The sequence below is a fragment of the Xenia sp. Carnegie-2017 genome, unplaced genomic scaffold (assembly GCF_021976095.1).
Source record: "Xenia sp. Carnegie-2017 unplaced genomic scaffold, XeniaSp_v1 HiC_scaffold_6, whole genome shotgun sequence".
Classification (NCBI taxonomy): domain Eukaryota; kingdom Metazoa; phylum Cnidaria; class Anthozoa; order Malacalcyonacea; family Xeniidae; genus Xenia; species Xenia sp. Carnegie-2017.
This window is the reverse complement of record NW_025813526.1, coordinates 21,938,632-21,956,111: the sequence shown is the minus strand read 5'-3', so window position 1 is coordinate 21,956,111 and position 17,480 is coordinate 21,938,632.

Genomic DNA, 17,480 nt, shown 5'->3' with positions numbered 1-17,480 from the left:
GAGCGTACACTTGATGATCTTTGCAAATTTTTTGTAATCAAAATATCTTACAATATGTCTCAAAAGAACTGGTCATCATCGAAATCAGCCGATAGTTAGAAATTCGCATGATCAGCGGCAATGATTGATCTCCAGGCTAGAAGGTATAAATGTAATTAAAATAAGTTTCTTGACTGGGATTTTTAATGAACTGTAGCTTCTATATTATACGTATGTAGTTATTAATTTATTATGTATTTAACTACGTTTAATTAAGGCTCCTTGAGGATTAATTTTTCCAGAATCATGGAAATTGTAAATGTCAGATAATTTCAAATATTGTCAAGGTTGAAAAATGAGACATCACCATGAAATATGTGATAGTCAGTAAACAAACCAGCAAAATCAAAGTGAAGCACCTTTCATGTTGATGGAAAAATGCTCAAAGGTGAAAGAATGCGACTTTGACCAAAATTTTTTAACGCGCTTGCATTTCACTCATTTTCCATCCAAATCTCAACAAACAACATAGCATTCCATAGCTAGAACCTAGAACTCTTTTTATAAGTATATAAAACTACATTTATTTATTCAGTAATTTACACACATCAGCAAGTAAAACTTGGATTAGCTTTTTTTGAAACACCCTGTATGAAGAACTTAGATCCCCAGACCGTGGGGGTTCCCCTTTGGATAAATCAACTTAAATGTATATTTTATTAAATACGTGTATAATTTACGGAAAATAAAAAAATAAGAATCAAAGGAAGATATCAGAATTCAGCCTTTAATAACACCATGACAACTCGTAGTGTATAGCAAGTCTACCAGTGCTATGAAAATAAATATTTTGTTGTTCAATTACTTTTTCGTTACTCACTACACTACATATGAGATGACAACAGTAAATATAGGCCAGACACACATAATTAGAGTAAAAGCCCCATTTGTCTTGGCTACATCACTACCTAAAACATACATAAAGATAATTTACATTGTCAGGTGGTCACCAATGCCAGATCTATCAAAACGCTTGTCAGCAAAGGATTTTTATTGTGTTTAAGTCTTTACAGAAAGGAATGGATTTGTGGCTCCATTTCAAGGAACAAGATGCTTTGTTAGCCCTGGCTTTTTGGGTATGTTTTCTTTCTCGTTTAGCTGACCAGCAACAGTTGTATTTTCAATTTCTGTAGGCAAAGTTTTAAATGGAGTGTTTGTTTGGTTCTTTTTGTTGTTTAATAAGAAAAATCTTAACATGTACATTATCTACATGAAAAAATTATAATGTTTAGTAAGATTTAAAAAGCCCAAACACTGGCTTTGCTGTGTAAATATGCAAGTTTCTGTTCACTGTGACAATTGATAAAATATAATTTGTATTTAAAAGAATTGTGTGTGGAGAGAAGGTCAATAGTTTGGTTACTTGATTCAACATTTCTTTCTATTTACGGTTGGGGATTTACACCTTAATTGTCGTGACAAAGTTCGTTTTTCGCTTACATTTAAATGTAGTAACTCTCATTTTTAATCTATATTTGAATTTCTTGGGATCAGAGATAACCACAACATTTTGTATAGTGATTTTGTGGTAAAATCATTTATGTAGCTGGGAGAATCAGTTTCAAAGCAATGTAAAGTATAAAGTATAGCAAAAGCAAGACATGAATGTCATAGCAATTAAAATGACTCATTACTGTCCATATAAGCAGTAAAGACACCAGTAGAAATGACTCATTTACTTTTCTTATCAGTTTTAAAGACGTTAGCCAAAAGTGTCTGGTTATGTCATTCACTCCTGAAAATGGATACATACTTTAAAGGAGGGTGTTGCCCTAGAAATATATTCCTAATCAGTGGCGTGCGGTCATGCAAGCGTAGGCAAGCGCCGCTTGCCTAAGCATTTTACCGAACAAAAATTTTTTGGATCAATCTCTGAGCAAAATCAGTTTAAATTTTTCTGTTCTAAACAATGTCAATGTAATCTTTTGTCTAAATTGTCTTTACAGTTGAAATGCTTGCTATTTATACGCGATTTACTGTCGTGGTTTTCGGTTTCACTTTGCTACACTTGTAAGATGAGTCAAGTGGATTAAATACACCTTAAAAATTTCTTATTTATTAACCAAGGCAAGCGCGCTTGCCTTCGGAGATCAATTTGAACATTTGCGCATGCGTTAATCTAGATTTGGAGGCTTCTTATTCGAGGAATATCGAGAAAAGGCAAGCGGCGCTTCTAAGGGCGCCGCTTGATAGCGATTGGTCAACAGTCTTGTACGCTCGCAATTTTAAACACATATCAGCGCGCGAATAATATTCGTATATTCAACACATTGGACATCCGAATTATTCACGCCGTTAATGTTATCGTTTATTAAAAGATGACTGAGAGCGAAAGGTAATGTTCTGATTTCTAATTCAAAGTAGTAGGTGCTTTACTGGTTATTTTATTATTTTCTGCGCACAATGTGCGTAAACAAGCAGGGGCCGCAGTCTGCAGAGATATCGAAATGCACGCAAACGTGTGTTGTGGTAAAGTATGACTAGCATTATGACCAAAACACTATGCTCTTGTCAGTCTTGTGTCGTTGAACTCGTAAATTAATGACTAAAAATAAAAGGTACAAGATACTAAATAATAAACACGACTCTCCGACATTTTGAAACGTACGAGTCAGTGCCAGACACATTTTGAAGAACGGGAGAACACGTTGCCATGACGTCATTATACCAAAATATAAACATTAAACAACGCCATGGCCTCAGTTTGTAACACACCGTGCCAATTTTGTGCGCGAAACTGGCTGTTCTTAATTGTTATAGTCACGACTGCTACAATACATTTCGCGCCTATTGTCTTGCAATTTATGTATGTAGAAGATATTATCTGTAGCATGTAATACAAGATTATGATATTGACAAGAGCTTCCTTTTGCGTAGTAGTTTTGATATTTGTATCCGGTAGATTTTAGCGTTATATATAAGTCTTTCGTATGAGCTCCGAACGTGAGTTCAATGTACTAGAACGCTATTAAATTTGTGATTATTTTATTCACTAGCGAAGAAGTTATTTACAACAGTCGTGAGTGTTCTATGTGTTAGAATTTATTTACAGGCTTTTTATATATTTGGTTAAAGAAGGTGCAGTTATTACACAGCGGATAATGTACTTGAAATTTGAGTAGTTTTACGTAATTATAAAGTATAATATCATTCAGAGTAAGCAGTTCGATATTGTCTTCTGTGTCACGAAAGTTCGCGAGACGAAAGATAAGATTCAAGAACAACTAACAAAATTCGTAGATTATTGGAATTTTACGTCAAGTATCGTCAAAGTAGCACTGAAACGCGGGCAAAGTGAAGAGGATGTAAAGGCGTCCTTCCGTCAAATGTTTTTCCGTGTAGTCAATAACATTGTCGTGCAGATTGACTCTAGATTCGAAAGTCTTAACAGCAGAGCATTCGTTTCTTTGTTGGATCATTCAAAGCACGAATTGTATAGCCGGAATTTTCCCGAACGAGAGCTGCAATCGTTGCAAGATTCATATGGAACATTCTTTAATCTTCAAGCACTAAAAAGTGAACTAATCGTTGTATACTCATCTGCCGAGCTCAAATCGAAACCTGTTTTTGATATGATATCAAAAATAATCGAACTTGACTTGAAAGCCTGTTTTTCAGAGGTGTACCGATTGTGTCAGCTCATTCTTACTATGCCAAGTACGTCCTCCTCTGCAGAAAGATCATTTTCGGCTCTCAAGCGTATCAGAACGTATCTTCGCAGTACACAAGGGCAAGAACGACTTTCTGCATTGGCTACAATTTCAATCGAGAAGGAGATGTTGGTAAGTTTGCAGGGGAAGCCACGATTCTATGAGGACGTTATAAAGGAGTTTTGCACAAAGGAAAGACTGATGGAATTTACATTTAAGTAAATCTGTTGTTGGATTTTGGACTATTTCGTTCTGTTACTTCTTCACTACAATAGAAATGCACGCGTAGCCATTTACTTAAAACGACTTTATATCACAATACCACATGTAATACTTTTAAACCGTAATTATGATATATACTTTATAAAAGTTTTTGAATTTTTTAGATTTTTTCAATACTGTCTCAGTCATGATAGATACATTTTTTTCGACAAAGTACTCCCAGAAATCGCGGGAAATGCGCTCCAGTAGCCTTCAAAATCCAAAAATTTTCTGGGGAGCATGCCCCCAGACCCCCTAGGTAGGTTCGCGGCAAGCCGCGAACCTCACCCCCAGCGCTTGCCTATTAAATTCGGTCACCGCACGCCACTGTTCCTCATATAAACTTTTTATAGTTTGTACACAATTTCTCTAATGTTCAAATAATGTTTTGGAAAAAAATAAGAAGAAGTTCTTTGCAAAATGAAATACTAACTGCTACACACAATGCCAGAGCTCTTCAAGATACCCTGGAAATAAATTGAATAGCAGACTCTTTATTTTGGGTAGGAGGCACATATTCATACATTCATGTTCTGCTACATTAAGTTCCTTTGAAATCCATTGTTTTCAATAGATTAAGAAATACATATATGAATTTGTGCCCCCAATTAACAAGCATTCTGCGCCACTGCTGGGATATTTTATATATTAGTAAATCTGGTTGTCTAAAATCTGGTAGTCGGACAGTTAAATGTGTGTCATTTTCACTTCTGTCAATGCTATGGCAATGATATCCTGCTTTTCCTTTTCAGGTTATTTATAATTTTTACTTTACACTGCCTTTATAGTTTGAACTATAAAAAAGTATTATTGAATCAATCATTAAAAAATGTTTCCTCCAAAGTAAAAAAAACAAACATTGTCATGACAATTAAGGTGCTAGTCCCCAAATCAAATATGATTGAATCAAATAACAATAACTGCATGTCCATTTCAAACAACTACAATTCTCATGAATAGAAAGTATATTTTATAAATTATATGAATGAATAGAAATAAATATAGAAAAGACTGTATTCATACTTATATAGCAAAGCAAATCTTGTGGGCTTTTCAGCATTTCAAAAAGGGATGTTACGTGGTCATGGTTGCTGTAAGATCAGTATTTACTCATTATACAAGAAAATGACCCAACAACATTCATTTTAAGAAACTTCACAACTTCTGAATAGCTATATATTGCAAACTATAGTCATAAATATACTTTGATAGTTCCTTACAAGTTTCTTAAGAAAAACTGTTGCAGTAAATAAATGACAGTTGAAAACTTGAAAACACAAATGTTTGAATATTGTCAATAATATATTTATACCTTTTATAAATATACAACTGTTGTTATTTGAACCTTTGTTAAAAGAAATCTACAATACAACTGTTTCTAATCAGCTTTAGTATAAAGAAGTCATACCTAAAATGAAAATTGAAATTGATTTTCTTCTTCATTAAAAATGAGCTACAAATTCATTTCCTCTTCTTCTATGTCCTTGTACGTTTTGAAAAAACAGGAGTATTTTAGCTACTAGAAAATAAAAGACAAATGAAGATTGTTGTGTTTTATTGCAGTACATGTTCAGGTCCAAATGTTTTTGTTTTATTTTCTATCGCTCGTTCATAAAAATCTTTTGCTTTTTCGTACTCTCCCATTTTACTGTAAACCAAACCGAGATTGTTGTACGTTTCCGCAATAATAACATGGTCAGGTCCAAATGTTTTCGTTTGAATTTCTATGGCTCGTTCATAAAAATCTTTTGCTTTTTCGTACTGTCCCAAATTATCGTAAACCAAACCCAGATTGTTGTACGTTTTCGCAATATCAACATGGTGAGGTCCAAATGTTTTCGTTTGAATTTTCATCGCTCGTTCACATAAACTTTTTGCTTTTTCGTATTCTCCCATTTTACTGTAAACCGAACCCAGATTGTTGTACGTTGTCGCAATAATAACATGGTCAGGTCCAAATGCTATTGTCTGAATTTTCATCGCTCGTTCACATAAACTTTTTGCTTTTTCGTACTCTAACATTTTACTGTAAACCGAACCCAGATTGTTGTACGTTTTCGCAATAATAACATGATCAGGTCCGAATCTTTTTGTTTGAATTTCTATTGCTCGTTCACAAAAACTTTTTGCTTTTTCGTACTCTCCCATATCATTGTAAACCGAACCCAGATTGTTGTTCGTTTTCGCAATAACAACATGCTCAGGTCCAAATGCTATTGTCTGAATTTTCATCGCTCGTTCACAAAAACTTTTTGCTTTTTCGTACTCTCCCATTTTACTGTAAACCGAACCCAGATTGTTGTACGTTTTTGCAAGAATAACATGGTCAGGTCCAAATGCTATTGTCTGAATTTTCATCGCTAGTTCACAAAAACTTTTTGCTTTTTCGTACTCTCCCATATTATCGTAAACCAAACCCAGATTGTTGTACGTTATCGCAATATTAACATGGTCAGGTCCAAATGTTTTTGTTTGAATTTCTATCGCTCGTTCATAAAAATCTTTTGCTTTTTCGTACTCTCCCATATTATTGTAAACAGAACCCAGATTGTTGTACATTGACGCAATATTAACATGGTCAGGTCCAAATGTTTTCGTTTGAATTTCTATCGCTCGTTCATAAAAATCTTTTGCTTTTTCGTACTCTCCCATATTATTGTAAACCGAACCCAGATTATTGTACGTTGTCGCAATATTAACATGGTGAGGTCCAAATGTTTTTGTTTGAATTTTCATCGCTCGTTCATAAAAATCTTTTGCTCTTTCGTATTCTCCCATATCATTGTAAACCGAACCCTGATTGATATACGTTGTCGTAAAATTAACATGGTCAGGTCCAAATGCCTTTGTTTGAATTTCTATCACTCGTTCATAATAATCTTTTGCTTTTTCGTACTCTCCCATATCTCTGTAAACCATACCCAGATTGTTGTACCTTATCGCAATATTAACATGGTCAGGTCCAAATGCTTTCGTTTCAATTTCTATCGCTCGTTGATAAAAATCTTTTGCTTTTTCGTACTCTCCCGTTTTACTGTAAACCAAACCCAGATTGTTGTACGTTGTCGCAATATTAAGATGGTCAGGTCCAAATGTTTTTGTTTGAATTTTCATCGCTCGTTTATAAAAATCTTTTGCTTTTTCGTACTCCCCCATATTATCGTAAACCAAACCCAGATTGCTGTACGTTGTCGCAATATTAACATGGTCATGTCCAAATGCTTTCGTTTGAATTTCCATCGCTCGTTTATAAAAATCTTTTCCTTTTTCGTAATCTCCCATATTATTGTAACTAATACCCAGATAGTTGCACGTTATCGCAATATTAACATGGTCAGGTCCAAATGTTTTTGTTTGAATTTTCATCGCTCGTTCATAAAAATCTTTTGCTTTTTCGTACTCTCCCATATAGTAAATTGAACCCAGATTGTTGTACGTTATCGCAATATTAACATGGTCAGGTCCAAATGTTTTGTTTGAATTTCATCGCTCGTTCATAAAATCTTTTGCTTTTCGTACTCTCCCATTTTAATGTAAACCGAACCCAGATTGTTGTGCGTTGTCGCATTATTAACATGGTCAGGTCCAAATGTTTTTCTTTGAATTTTCATCGCTCGTTCATAAAAATCTTTTGCTTTTTCGTACTCTCCCATATCATGGTACACCGAACCCAGATTGATGTACGTTGTCGTAACATTAACATGGTCAGGTCCAAATGCCCTCGTTTCAATTTCTATCGCTCGTTCATAAAAATCTTTTGCTTTTTCGTACTCTCCCATATTATAGTAAATTGAACCCAGATTGTTGTAAGTTGACGCAATATTAACATGTTCAGGTCCAAATGCTTTTGTTTGAATTTCTATCGCTCGTTGATAGAAATCTTTTGCTTTTTCGTACTCTCCCATATCTCTGTAAACCAAACCCAGATTGTTATATCTTATCGCAATATTAACATGGTCAGGTCTAAATGCTTTCGTTTCAATTTCTATCGCTCGTTCATAAAAGTCTTTTGCTTTTTCGTACTCTCCCATATTATAGTAAACTGAACCTAGATTGCTGTATGTTGTCGCAATATTAACATGGTCAAGTCCAAATGCTTTTGTTTCAATTTTCATCGCTCGTTCAAAAAAATCCTTTGCTTTTTCGTACTCTCCCATATCATCGTAAACCAAACCCAGATTGTTGTACGTTGTCCAAATATTGACATGGACAGGTCCCAATGCTTTCGTTTGAATTCCCGTTGCTCGTTCGAGAAAATTTTTAGCATTTTCATATTCTCCATTCTTCCTGAGCAATAAACCCAGCTCGTTGTACGAATATGAAACTTCAATATGATCAACACCTAACACTTTAGTTTGAATTTCTGTTATTTCATAAAGTACTTTAGTTGCAAGTTTATAGTTGCAAAATCTTTTCAAAACATCTGCAAAATATTTGGCAAGTTTCCAATTTCTTTTATCAAGTTTTTGTTTTGATGATTTTACATCGATCAACTTATTTAGGAAATGTTGAAATGATGAAGTTGTTATGAATTTAATTAGATGTGGAATTAATTTGATTTCATCTTCTCTGTCTTCAAAATGATTTAGAGCCCAAGCAACTTGACAGGCAAGATCAACTGCAGACATTTTAGAATTATTTTCGTTTTGTTTACAGCCAAAGGTCTGCGATGAATAATTTATGATGGCTTCGTGTACAACGCTGTGCAGGCGGATGTCATTGTTTTCCGTTTGAAGGAATAAAGAACAATACTTTAATTGAAGACAGACATCTTCTGCAGATTTTTGTTGATCAATGCTTTTAATAAATGCTATTATAACATCTTGTGGTAAGGGATCGAAAGATATTATTGAGAAAAGTTTAAAAACATGTTCCAACAAGATGGATTCTTTAGCATTTTTTTGTACTGCTAACATAACAGTTTTCATTCCTAAGTAAGATGTGTTTATTTTTTGAAAATTGGCATCCATGTTCTGTCGCTCTCCTTCATTCAACTTATCAAAATATTGCTCCCACGTGAATGTCGGATTTACACTTTTTACATCACCTACGTAGGAAGCAGCATTTGCCAGGAACAACGGTTGACGATTTAATTTGTCTGATAAATCTTTTAAAAATTTTTCATCTTTATTATGAATGTCAGAAAAGACAGATAGAAGTTCGCGACATTCTTCATTGTTCATACCATGACTAACTGAAATGTGTTTATTTAGATTTCCATCTGGTGGTATAGCATCTGTATTTTGGACAGTTACTATAATTTGACAATTTTTCCAACTATGATCACCAACTTGAGGTAATAATGGATAAATTTTATGAAGTTGAACCACGTTATCTACAACAATCCACCACGTTTGCCATGATTTCAGTTGTTGTGTCAGCAATAATTGAAAATCTTTGATTTTGTCTTCGCTGCTTTTGCTTCTTTTAAATATTTTCAATGACAGTTTTATCATTGCTTAATCGTTGATAAAGTTCAGCATAAGTTTTCAAAAGAGAGTCGATATCTTTTCCGTCGAGTGTCATCACAAATGTCGTATTCTTTTCCCAGTCAAACGAGTTATACATTTCTTCGCAAATTTGTCTAGCTAATTGAGATTTACCACTGCCAGGATTACCAGAAATATAGTAATATGTTAGTTCATTATTGTTAGTACTGCGCAAGTTATTGAGATCTGCTGTGATTTGATGAAGTAATTCTGTACGTTTAACCACATCGTGATTTGATTTACAAGGAAGTACTTGAAAAGAATAAAATATGTTTCGTTCACTTTTTGTTTTGATAATTTCAGTGAATGAAAATCCTAGAACTTGAAACGAGTTTTCAATATCACAAACCATTGTGTCGTATTCCAGATCAGATAATATACTATCTTTATTATGAGCGATTTTGTTTCTTACTTTACGAAGATCATTCACAGCAGCTTCAGTGTTTGGGTCAATTTTGTTTCCAATAGCGTTTGAAAACAATATTGCTGCAAACAGTGTTGTACAATCCCACTTACTGGTGTCACCATCTTGAAATTTTGACAGAATATGTTTGTCATGAGGTCTCTTTTTTGTTTTTTCAATATTGAACAACTTCTGACCACTGCTTGAATTGTTCCATTCTCCGTGGTTTTTACTGCAATGAGCGTTCCACTCTTGGATAAATAAATCAACAAGTTTATTTTTAACGACATTTTTAAGTATTTTCTGCAAGTAGTTGTAATTCTTTTCTTCTCTTGACTCCATCTAAGGGTCATAAAAATATTAATATAAACATAAATAGTTTGTTTAATTTGAATTTATAGACAACTAAAATCGTTGAAGATCAAACATAGCTACGTAATGTTACAGTTTTACTTGTACGTGTAAATGAATATCGAGGATGGCAGCTGAAAACAACACAATTGGACATTTTAGTTTTCCTGCATTTAGGCATTTGGCTACATTTTGGTAGTGGCGTCGCCAGGATTTTGCGAGTGGGGGGCACAAAATTTGTACCACCTCAGTTAGCGAAATGGCCTTAAAAATTGCTTCTATACTGTGAAATTATTGAAATATTTATCATAACATGAATTGTTTCAATTTTTGAACTTCCCAGTTGAACCTTGGCGGATTTGTACATTCTCTGTGTTATAACGTTACATAGATTAAGTATTGATTTTAATGAAATGTTTTCATATTATAAAACTTCCACAATTGCAGTATTTTTATGAGCCTTACTCTCAGTCATTGCTATATTTGTATTTTTGTGTCTACAAGTTTGAGTCTACAAGTATACTTGTCTACGATCTCATACAAGTTCTATGATATGGTATAATGTCGTTCAGGACATGCATCACAATATTACTTTTTCTTCCTTGCCTACTAGAGACTTAAACTATTCTAGAATTATTGTTTTATTTTTTCATTTTTAAGAAATTAAAGTCTTCCCCACTCGGCTAACAACCAAGAAAGGTAAATGCAACGCAAACTAGTCTACACAGCTAATAAAATACTTCCTTTTACAGAAAAGTTTTGTGAAATCGTAAGAGCTACATTAATGCCATGTGCTTCTTTTTCAATTTCGTATGATGCATATGAAAACTCTTATCTGAAATTCAAATGGGGGGCACTCGGGGAGCACAGCCAATTTTTAAAGGGGCACGTGCCCCCTTTCCAGGCCCCAATTTAGCGACGCCACTGCATGTTAGAATGAAAATGGAGATACTGAGTTATATCATCACTTAGGAAGGTGTTTTACAATTTGTCTAACTGACACACAAAGTTTGTGCAGGCAGTTTACTTGAATACAATGACTACTTAGCTGTACATTAGAAATGTAACCGTTACTAACGGTTCCTTTGAATTGTTTGGTTAGTATTTTGGTTAAAACAGTTCTTTTAAGGACTATTACATTGTTATTATCACCATTCACCATGGTATTTGCTATTGTGAAAGTGTTCTGTAATTTAGACTTTACTTAAAAAAAGTTCCTATTTCTTATAAATGATCTGATTGCCTTGTAGAATTAATTGTAAAGACAACCATAAGAAATTAATGTTCCTTCCAATAAAAAACATGTAAAATATAAGACATGTCACGTTTAATAGAAAAAACAAAAATTTCGTTCTTGGTGTGTAGAATGCAGGTTGAAACTGTGTCCAGGCGTACATTTAAAAAATTAATCAATTACACACCGAGAAATATTCTGGTGTATTCTGGCTTTGCCGTTTTATAGTATTCTCTATGTAATTGACATATGAATTTCATGTAAATGCCATAAAATGTACAAATTATTTCACGAGTTTTTTGCATGCATTTCAAGTTTCTTAAAACATGCCTAACACTTGAAATGTTTTGGAAAATAGAGAAAATGACAAAAAAGCTCAAACAATTTACATTTTCAAAACTATACAACGTGTCTATTTCTTACAATAAAAGTTTGTTGTGGCATAGGCTTATTTGAGAGGGGGCACAGGACCCCAAAGGTTTGAGTAACTGTTGGACATTTGAGCTTAACTCCATATTTCGTTTGCATAAACAATCAAAAAAAGCCAAAAAGACGTCAATGAAATTAATTTATAAGGAAGAAATGGAGCATGAAGAAAAAGATTTAAGTAAAGGGAGTTAGCCCACCTGCCATCTACATACACTCTCATGCACACAGATTAAACTTAGTAATCCAGAAATCACTCTCATATGTTGAACCATTGCATTTTAAAAGAAAGCAACCAGTAACATACGCTTTTTCCTTATGCGCATTGTATAACAGCAATCCAAAGCTCACACTCAAATCCCAATATGAAACCAGGTGTTTGTGTGTTACAAATCCGTCAATGCAGTTATTCGACAAGTCAAGAGTATTACCAAAGCATTGGTTTAGTTAACAAAGCATAAGGATCCATAAACATCACCGCCCGCGAATTTATAATTCGATACTGTTTGAGGTTTCGTATTCGTCTTCTGTTTTGTTCTTCTAAAAATAAAATTGTGAAAATGTTAGTGTCTTAAACATATATTTACAAAGTAGCACTATGGATGTTATCAGTGCTCGTAAAACAACACACAGAACAGTTATTTCTCTTCAATGTTATCGCAACGACAAAAACTTTGATGGTGTCTGACAAATGGCGGAAAACACTGGCAACCAAATAAAGGGTGTTATAGAGAGACACGAAATTTTCATTCAAATAAGCAACTGCACCAAGAATTTACCAATCTACAAGATGCCTCCAAGCTTTAGTTGGTGGGTCATATAATGGCCAATATAATGATCATAATATGTCAGCCATTGCTTATCATCGAGTGAACACTTATTTTGTTGCTTTAGACATAGTTGTTGGGAAATCAAAAGAAAGGCTTACTTTGGTGGACAAAGATATCTTGTTTATCATTGGTGACGTAGTGTTAAATGACAGCCTAGCAGAATTTTCCTGAAGTTCACATTTTTTCTGACTTTCCATGATGCGTGAGTAAGAATGGCCACACCAACCAAACGGAAGAAGCCATTATAGATGGCGTGTTTGGTCATATACGAATAATCCAAAAAATAATCTGCCATCCGGCTGTGTAGAACGACAAAAAAGTTGTAAAAAACAATACAGGACAAAATACCTACATAACCACTGAGTTTGCGCGACAAATTCTTTTTCTGTGGTTAGATAATCTATTTAACAACAAATGGTGCAAGTCAGCGAAGCAATTGAGCGAGCAGACGACTTGACGCTCTTCCATAACCATCCTAATCCAACGCTGTCGGGCTTATTAGGAGACGTGAATGTAGACGATGAACCGGAACAGAAACGGTCTCGTCAACAAGGGAAAATGGCAAATCTGGCCGGGCCGGGTATAAACACCCTGCTAAAGCCAACAACAACAATCTCCTAGAAGAAGGAAATGACGGGAGAACCACTTTGGATGACCTTAACAGGAAATTTGATCAACTTACTGTCTTGATGAATACTTTTGGTCCTGTCGTAAAAGAGCTTAAGCAGGCTTATGATGCTGCACGCCAAATTAACGATGGTGATGATATGTCTGAAAGTGAAACTGATGACGAACACTCAACCAGCGGGGCTGCTGCTGTAGTTGCAGATATAGCTCCAGCTCTAGCAAACCAAAGCGATGCTTTGGTAGATGAGCTGAAGCGCGAAGTGACTGAGAATGAACCGACAGACCAACCATTGCCAACAAACATTTCTAAAACCATGACCAGCATTTTGTCCACTGGACTAAGGGAACAAACATTATGAAAACGGAAGGAAGGGGTAAAACGATCCGAAAACTGTGACCTGTTAATAGTTACAAAGGTGAACCCAGAAATTTGGGACATTGCTAGGAAATCCACACGTAGCATGGATGAACGTCTACAAAAATTACATGCAAGAAGCCTTAATAGAGGGCCTCATTCTGATTTCCCGAATTACAGAAACGATTAGTACCTCTCTTGGAACAAACCCTACAACACATGCACCGACACAAGGACACCAGAGGTTATCTGGGATGGGCTGTCCACATCAATTGTGCTTCTTGCTTCAGCTAATCATGATCTGAACATGTACCGCAGGGACTTGTTCAAAGTTGACCTTGATGAAAATTATAAGGCAATCTGCAGTAACAAAGAACCTGTTGCTGCAGAACTGTTTGGTGATGATTTAAAGGAACGCCTGAAAACAGTAAAAGAAAGCAAAAAGGCTGCACAGCAACTGACAAGCCAAAAATGGAACGCAACGATCAACGGTAGACGAGCTCATATAATTCCAATGTGCCTTTTTTATTCCAACGTCGGGGCGGTCATTCCAAAGCCAAACCCAACGACGCAACTATTATAAAAACCAACCCAAGAGGAAAGTTGAGACAGGGGGAAAATACTTAGAAAGCAGTGACTCCTACTCTTGACCATATAAGTTCTAGTAAACGCAAGTGTGGTACTTCTATCATGTCTGGGAGAGACAATGATAGTAGTATAGTTTTAGGCCGGATACAACAATTTTTTGGGACGTGGAGAGAGCTAACTCACCATCCTTCCATTTTATTAGCTTTAAGCGGATGCAAGATTGATTTTCTTATAGACCCAGTACAGCTGAAAAACCCCACTCTATAAAAAAAGTCTCCTTCGGAAGTCCAAAATGTCGATCGTCAAGTTACAAAATTTCTAGAGAAAGTTATGATTGTTACAAACATGAACAGGGCGAGTTTATCTCCAATATCTTTCTTAGAGCAAAGAAAGATGGATCTTTTTGAATGATATTAAACCTAAAAGAGCTCAACACATTTGTAACATATGACCACTTTAGAATGGAATCTATCCATACTTGTACTCAGCTCATGCGACCTGGTGCTACATGGCATCCGTTGACATAAGAGATGCCTAATTCTCAATACCAATACACGTAGAGCATCAAAAATACTTAAAATTTATGTGGAAAGGTAATCTGTACCAATTCACAGGCCTTAGTCAAGGATTATCTTCCGTTCCACGTTTATTTACAAAGATACTCAAGCCTGTATATTCTAAGCTGAGGGAGCTTGGGAAATTTTTTTAGTTACATTGATGACTCTTTTTTAATGGGCTACTCCTATTCAGAATGCGAGCAAAACGTACATGACACTCTACAATTGTTTCAGAAGTTAGGATTTCTACCCCATAAAGATAAATCTGTTACGGAACCCACACAGATTTTACAAAATTTTGGGCTTGTGTTAAATTCAATAGATATGAATATTTCTACATTCATAGAGAAACACAACAAGTTATGCAAAGTTGCCAGGGTGGTGCTAAAATCTGACCCTCCTAGCATACGGGAAGTCGCCAAGTTAATTGGTATGATGGTAGCTTGTTTCCCTGGCGTTCAATATGGCCGACTGTTTTATCGTGATCTTGATAGGGACAAAACAATAGCTCTTAAGTCTAAGAGGGGTAACTTTGATTTGACATTGAAATTCTCCCCTTCGGCGCTGGAGGACGTATCTTGGCGGATTAATAATGCATATGAGTCCAAAAACCATCTGAATCATGGCAAGATAGACCACGTATTGTAAACCGTCGCTTCTACGATAGGATGGGGTGCACGTATTAACAAACAGTCCACCGGAGGCAAATGGGCAATCGCCGATAAAGACTCGCACATTAATTGTCTGGAACTCAAAGCAATACTGTTATGGCTACAATCTCTCTGTAGAGATCTAGTCCACACCCACATTAAAGTAATGAATGTAAATACCACGCCCTTTCATATATTACCACATGGGGGCTGCCACTCTCACCATTGTGATAAGATTGCAAGAGAAATATGGGCGTGGTGCAGAATCAGGGACATGTGGCTAACTGTCAGCTATATCCCTGGGAAACTCAACGTGGTGGCTGACAAAGCTTCCAGAACATTTGATGATGCCAAAGAATGGAAGCTTGATGCTGAATTATTTCATGAAATAACAACATATTTTTGGGACTTTAGAAGTTGACATGTTTCCTTCTAGACTAAGCTATCAACTTAAACCCCATGTCTCTTGGCACCCCTTAATGTCGTATTTGCGTGTAGGAGATTACACGCCCACCCATCATGTTACTGCCACCCTGCATATCATTCATATGCACATTTAGGAGATTCACGTGGCCACTATCTTTGAAATATGACCAATGTGCGCATGCGTAGAATCTCGTGTAATCTCTGCTCTGTAGATGCTAATAGAATCCCAATCAAACTTCAACTGCAGGTAAGTCTCGTTCAATTTCCTAATTTTGTGTCAATATTAATGAATTTTATGTTGACATCAAATAAAATACATCAAAGACAATTGTTTTCTGTTGATCATGCATAAGATTTTTAGCAATAGAATCCAATAAGAAATAAATAAATGTTGTGCTTCTTGAAGATAGTCATGTCAGAAAAATTAAAATCATTCCGTATAATGATATGCATAACTGAAATTCTGTGATGTGTCATTATTTTGACACATTTTATTGAATTTTTAGAATAATATTTGAAATGAAGTGTTGGAATGTATTGCTAGCGATGATGCTGCAAAGTTCAGTGTTTTCCAAAGTTAAATTATCTAAAATTTATTTGTAATTGTTTAGAAAACCCCATGAAAGGCAACAATTGTTAGTTATCAAAAATGCCTTTCATCAAAGACACAGAAAGGACACCAAAATAGTGATCATGCAAATCTGTAGCAGCTAATTTTTCCATAGTTATCTAACGCAAAATTTGCGAAATATAAAGATCTAAATAAGAAACTTCCAACTCTCTTTCGATGTAAATATTAAGGTCCTATATTCACTATAATATTAATGCTTGTACGTTGACATACCATCTAAATTGACCAAAGATCTTTCAGATCTTGTTGACTGATTTTCGTTGACGATTCAGAATATGTTTAACAAAAGATTTGTAAATTGTATAAGACGTAACAAATTAATGAAAAAAGTGAAATGTTGTACACGTTTTGTAAAAAGCCATGTTAGAAAAAGTAAAATTATTACATATAATGATATGCATATCTAACATTCTTTAACGTGTCATTATTTTGACTCATCTTGTCAATTTTCAAGCTTCTCCATGGAAATAATAATTAAAATAAACTTTTGGAATGTGTAGTTTATGTTAATGTGAGAAAAGTCGATACTTTCCAATGGTAAAATGTCCAAAATAAATTAACGTTTGTTTAAAAATTTCATCAAAATTGACAAGTGTTGTCCGTATAACAATTACTGAAATTATTTATATAAGTCATTTGTTACAGATTACATAAAAACAATCAATTACAGCTAAACTTTAAAATCAACATACCTTCACAAATTCAGAAAAATTAAAGAAGACGCAACCAACTACATGATGTCTTTGCTTCTGCTTGATAATAAAGAAATTGGAATGTTCACTAAATCTTAAATTTTAATCACCTGCTGTTTTATTGTAAAATATTGATTTCTGTTCATACCCAATTCAATATGAAATGTAAATTTTTATTTTAGCTATGACTGAAGTAAACACAAAGAAGTTTTGACTTGGAAGCTTTGTGCCAATAAACCTTTCAAAATTTACTATTATTTATTTCAGTTAT